The 6,551-nt window shown below is 46.5% G+C and overlaps 1 pseudogene; it reads left to right on the top strand.

Moving 5' to 3' along the window:
- Positions 1-3,832: 3,832 nt before the first annotated feature.
- LOC105744079 lies at positions 3,833-6,163 on the top strand (annotated as a pseudogene).
- Positions 6,164-6,551: the final 388 nt, after the last annotated feature.

Raw genomic sequence — 6,551 nt, forward strand, 5'->3', positions numbered from 1 at the left:
CCCCCCTTCTGACCAGACCCAATTTCCTAGAAGCACATGAACTCAGTAGATTAATCCACCAATAAGTATAGTGCCCTCATGACCCAATCACCTCTCAAAAGGCCTGCCTGAGGCTTTAGAGAGACATCCAGATATAAATGAGAACACTGATTAGAATCAGACCTATGTCCTTCATCCTGGCCTGCTCAATGGGGGGTATCCACAAGAGTCTGAAACAATCAGTAGTGACCTGATTCAGAATACAGAAAAAGTGACAGGATGCCATTTCTGAGGGGCTGCTATTCAAAGCAGCACAGAGTGAGTGGCCCACATGTAGCAGAAGCTCACTCTTTGTAGTCCTGGAGGCTGGAAGTCTGGACCATGGTGAGCCAACTTGATCCAGGTTTGGAGAAGTCCCTCTCCTGGGTTGCCACCCGCCAATTTTCACTGTATCCTCACATAGCTGAAAGAGAAGAGAATTCTCAGGTGTCCCTTTACAAAGAGCACTATTTCTTTACCCTGACAATTTAATTACTTTCAAAAGACCCCACCTCCTGATATCACTAAGAATTAAAATTTTTATAATACAGCTATTATAGCTTCCAACATTTAATTACCAAAACGTGCTGTCTATTTCCTTTTGCATTCACCTGGGCTGCTTCTCTCCTTTTCCATCTCCACTTCCTCCCACCTTCTCTTTCTCCCCTTCCCCACCTCCCTCCCCACTTCTTATTCATAATTGCTAACAAGAGAGCAAGGGTCCATGCTCTGAGCTGCCCTATGTAGAGAGCAGACCGGAAGGAACTCAGGCTATCAGTTCATGCCAGATCTTACCAGTACCCTGTGAGGATGGAGCTCAGGAGCAGTTCCTCCCATGGTCCAGAGACCACAGCTCCAGCTTCCTGAGAGAGCTGAGTGCTGTCAGGATTCCCAAGGGAGCTGTGCCTGGTGCTGGTGTCCTGGTCCACAGGAACCGTGAAATACTCACCGCTTGGACTGTAACAGCGTCATGAGAACAGACAACTAACCTAGACCACCAGGCCCTAGCCTGCAGCCCCGCCACATTCCACCTCCCCTCATCTGTCTTCCCAGGTTCCCCTCAGCCACACTGGCTACCTTCTAACCTCCTCTGCTGAACTCATTCCATCTGCCAGTACCTGGATCAAGGCTGCCTGTTCCCGGATGCACTGCTCCCAAACTTGTAGACATCCAGCTCCCTTAGGGCTAGGGAGATGGCTCAGTAGAATAAGCACTTGCCTGGCAAGCACAAGGGCCTGAGTTCAATCCCCAGTTCTGAAAAAAAAAAAAAAAAAAAAGAATGACATCCGGCTCCCACTTGCACTGCTCACAGCACAAATGTCACCTCGGGAGGCCTTTCTCATCCTCCCGCCCAGTGTCTCCCCACCCCTGCCCAGTGTTGGCTGTGGCTCGGGCTCTTGCCTTTCACACATACTGGCTTTCATGCTCTGTTCATCTCCCTCCAGGCTATGAACCCCTCTTGCATGGTTGTGTGGTGGTTCTCAGCACCTCATAGTGGGCCCATCTGGGTACTTGGCTGGGGGAGGAAGGACATGATTGCTGGACAAATACTAGGAAAGATTAGAGCTCCGCCTTCCACTTCTCACCAGCTCAGGCTCTGGAGATGATCAGTAAGAACAGGCGGTGCCAGTTGGGTATGACTCAGTCAGACAGCCAGAGTAACTTCTGCGTGGCTCTCACCCAGCTCCTGTTTCTCTAGCAAAGCTCAGAGGCACCACTGACCAGCAAGCTGCCTGCCCCCCTGGTGGCCAGCATCAGCACCACAGCCCCAGGCAGGAACACCAGCCACACATACACAAGTCAGCAATCCCAAGGCAGTGCCTCTTGGAGTCTCATGGGGGCAAAGAAGAGGTTCTGAAGCCTGAAAGAGCAAGGAGAGGGGCCTTAAGTACCTCCCTTGTCCAGTCTTTGCCTACACCTCCTGGAGTGACTATCCAGGGAGGCATCATCACCACAGAGATGACAAGACTCCTCCCGCTTCTTGGTGAGGACCACAAGGAGCCAAGGCTAGGTTTCCTCTCTGAGCCCCAGACTCTGTACGTACCAGCAGAGGGGCCCATGGCAAGCTGTTGTGGATGCCACCACTCTGCAGGCCAGGATGAGGCACCTTGGTATGATTCGAATCACAGTGTTATGGTTTATATTAGATATCTCCCCTGAAAACCTCAGGCTCCCATAGATTCAAGATCCCGTGCTATGGCTCTTCTGCCTTGTAGCAAGTCCTCATCCACCAGGCTCCTGTCCTCCCCCTTCTCTGAATGACTTCCAGAAGGTGAAAAGCATTTCCCAGGGTCTTGGAGCCCAGTGAGCCACTGACAGAGAACTCATGCCAATGGACACTTTCTGAGCCTGAGGACCCTTTGGGGTCACCTACTCTAAGCACTCCAATTTACAGTGTAGGAGAGGGAGGCTTTCTTTCCTGTATCCCCAATCCACATTGAGAAAAAGCTTATTCTATTGTAGGTCCCAAGAGAAGACTTCAGAATATGATGGTGTCCTCTCAAGGCTATCTGGGGACTTCCAGGAGCCCTAGTTTCCCCCTGCCAGTGCTCTGAGCCCCTGGACAATGCTTGGAGCTGAATACCACTTCCTTATAGCAGGGCTCGGGAAGCCTCTGCCTCTTTCTGAGATTCAGTTTTCCAAATGTACAATCAGAGGTTGGATTGGAATTGCCTAAGTGGGTGCTTGGTAAAGATGCAGTATCAAGCTCCGTCAACCCAGGACAAGAAACTGGGGTGAGATGTCTTAGGCTTACCTGGTTGTAGAAGGCTCCCTAACTTATACAGATGCTGGGGGAAATAAGAACTAGTGTCTACGGCTGGGGCTTTACAACTGGACCAAAAAGAACATGCTGGCAAGTCCTACCTCATTGCACATGCACATCCAAATACAGGTGGGCAGCTGTACTCCCCACACCTGCTGGCCTTCATCACGGGCTTACCACACAGACCAGGAAGTGATGTCACTAAATCCCTGGGGCTGAGGGTGATTAAGAGTAGTCCCCTACTCAGAAAAACATGAAGTGCTGTTCATGAAGAGAGCTTGACATTGGCCAGGCAAAAGCACCAGGTCTCAGAACCATACACATGGACCCTACATCTGCCTCTCTCAAAGGAATATGTCTGAGGGAAGGCACCTGTCTTGTCCAGGGTGACACAAGTGGCAAACTTTATACTTTGGTTAGCATTAGAATGACCACAGACACAATCATGTGTCACTTAACAGTGGGGACATAGTCTCTCAATACAACCAAGAGGTGTGGTAAACATAAGATCTATCAGGCTGCTGCCTGTGTACCACAACATATTGCTTTATGGTAAACCTTTTAATAAGTAGTGTTATAAACTGGTGATGTGAAGTATAGGTCAATAAATATCTAAGACTATGTTATTATTATCAAGTATTATGACCATACATAATTGTATGTGCTATACTTGTGTAGAAGCAACAATGCAGAAGGTTTGTTTACCCAAGCAGCCCCACAAGCATGTGAGTAATATGCTGCACCAGGATACTCATCACAGTGGCTACACCCTTAGGCAGTAGAAATTTTTCATTTCTATTATAATCTGATAGAATACCATTGTGTACCCAGTCCACTGTGGACTGAAACACCATTTGGTGGTACCTGAGTTACTAGAATCTCCAAACTAACAGTGACATGAACAAAAGGGAGATTTTTTTTTTCTTTCTCTTGTCAAAGAACTATAGAAATCAGCACAAATACTGACATCAGACCAATTACTGTGGAAGTTCACAAACCATGGTTCTGTTTCAGCATCTTCATGTATGGCTTACGTCATCATAATTGTCAATGGAGCTGAATTCTGGTTGCATGAAAAGTTACTGCATTTCAGAAGGTGAGCAGAGGAATAGAGGACGAAGGAGAGGGCCTCGCCCAGTGTGTGTTTTCCATCTGGGAAGCTTCCCCCAATTCCCACACTTCTGTTTCATCGTACAGTGCCCTATGCATAGTCTGATCAGTTTTAGCTGCGAGAGAGGTTAGAAATTTTAGACACTTTAGTTTGATGGGTTTCTAAATAAATTGGAGTCTCTCTACTTATAATTTAGAGGAGAATGACAACTGTGGAAATGACCAGTGTTCTTTCCCTACACTAAACTCCAGAAGGAAGAGAAGGATATGGAATTATTTTCAGAAGAATCGGGTTTGTTTACCCATCACCACTTCACTTTTCTTGGTGTCTATTTATTCAGAGAGAGAAGAAAAGCAAACTTATTTCCCACCCAGGATATGAGTAGAATCTCCACTTTCAATTTCCAAGTACCAGAGTTGGAATTACAGCACTGTCTGCTCTGCGAGCTCCTCAGGAGTAGATCTAAGAAAGCCCCTTGCTGTTTTATAAAGGGGGCTGGGCAGTGCCAAGCATTTTAGGCAAATGTCATGTTCCTATAAAGTTTGGTAAAAATTGAATCTCTATAATTTCATCAGTTTTGGAAGCTTTCAGTCATTATTTCTTCCAATAGTCTTTCTTCACTTCTCTCTCTCTTCCTTTTTTTTGTGTGTGTATTTTTAGTACAGGGTCTACCGGGTCTCACTACACAGATCGGACTCATAGTGATTCTCCTGTTTTCAGCCTCCCAAGTGCTAGGATTATAGGCACGCCCCTCCAAGCCCAGTCATCATCTCAGTGCGCCCTGGAGGCAGGGCCAGCATGGCACGCCGAGTATCGAAGCCCCAGTCACTGCGCTCTGCCTAAGCAAGCACTTTAGTCCGCTGAGCTGGCTGGCCAGCCCTCTCTTCCTTTTGATGATCCACTTCCTGGTATCCCACAGTCCCCTTAAAATCTGTTCACTTCTCTTCATTCTTTTTCCTTTCAGTTCCTCAGATGAGACAATTTTAATGTACACATCTTCAAGCTCCCAGGTCCTTTCTTCCACTCATTCAAATCTATCTTTGAATGCTTCTAGTAAAATTTTTATGCTAGTTATATTTTTCATCATCAGAATATTAGTTTGGTTCCTTTTGGTAATTTCTATCTCTTTAATGATATTCTCTTTGTCCATATAGTATGTCTATTATTTCCTTTAGTTCTTCTTACATTGCTGTCTTTTCTTGTTGAATGTATTTCAGACTGTTGATTTCTTTCCGGAACTGGGGATGAATGCAAGGCCTTCTCACTGAGCTATATCTCCAGCCCACTTGCATTTTTACTTTGATGCATGGTCTCACTAAGTTGCCCCAACAGGACTTAAACTAGTGATAGTCCTGTCTTAACCTCCCAAAGTGATGTGAAAAGGAGATGGGAGTTTTGGAAGGTGACTTGGGTTAGGAGGGTCAAGTCCCCATGTATGGGACTAGTGCCTCTATAAAGGAGATCTCAGGAGCTCTGCAGCACTCTTGTCACCAAGTGAGGCTATGAGGGAGCAGCCAGCTGTCTGCAGCCTAGGAGAGGGCTTTCACCAGCCCTGACCAAGCTGGCATCCAGATCCTGGACTCCCAGACTCCAGTGAGGTAAGAAATAAATTTTTGTTATTTATAAGGCACCAGGGCTATGCTGCCTGTAATCCCAAGCCGACAAAACACCAATCTACAATTGCTACCCAGATCTGGTACAGTATATTTGCTAATCCTCCTGTCCCCCTTGTTCTTCAGTGCATTGCCCTCTGTGGGTCCTTATTACTTTTGGATTCCCAGGATTTGAATTCACTGCCAGGTCTTCTGAAGAAGGGAAGCTCTTTGTCAGTGGGCTCAACTTCAATATGGACAAGCAGGCCCTGGAAGACCACTTCTGCAGCTTTGGGCATATTTCTGAGGTGATCGTTGTCAAGGACCAGGAAACTCAGTGATCCCAGGGTTTTGGCTCCATCACCTTTACCAATCCAGAGCATGTCTCAGATGCCAGGAGAGCCAAGAATGGAGAGTCTCTGGATGGTCACCAGATTTGTGTGGCCCATGCAGGCAAATCTGCCTGGGCCACCAGAGGAGGGGGTGCTTTTGTAGCCCCATGGATGTGGTCGCAGCTACTCCAGAGGTGGTGGGGACCACGGCTATGGGAGTGGCAGGTATGACAGTTGACCTGGAGGATATGGACATGGTTATGGGTGATCCAGAGACTGTAGTGGCAGCCAGGGAAGCTATGATTGATACTCAGGAGGGAGTTATGGAGACAATTATGACAAGTGAGAGGCTTGTAGACATGACATACACAAGGAATAACACTTCTCATCCAGGATCATCCTTCCAAATCGCCGCATAGAGAGTTTTGAAGCCTTGCTAAAACTTGTGTAGTGTATTTCCTATTTTTTAATTGAGCTCCCACGGTATCTTGTTGAAGACCTTTTAGAAAGCTCTGTGTTATTTCAATTTCCCCCACTTAAAGTCAAATTTCTGAGACATTTGTAGAGTTATGGGGGGTTTTTCCTTATAAAAGTTTTCAGTTTGGACTTTCCGGATCGTTGCTTCTGGCACACAAAAAAGTTGTGCCAGACTGATATTCTTCTTTTAAAGCATGTATTTGGGGTTATTTTTTAAATATGTACGCAATTCTTAATCATGAGTAGAAACGTTTTTT

Source organism: Octodon degus, unplaced genomic scaffold (genome assembly GCF_000260255.1).
Source record: "Octodon degus isolate 3935 unplaced genomic scaffold, OctDeg1.0 scaffold00221, whole genome shotgun sequence".
NCBI classification, from domain to species: Eukaryota; Metazoa; Chordata; class Mammalia; order Rodentia; family Octodontidae; genus Octodon; species Octodon degus.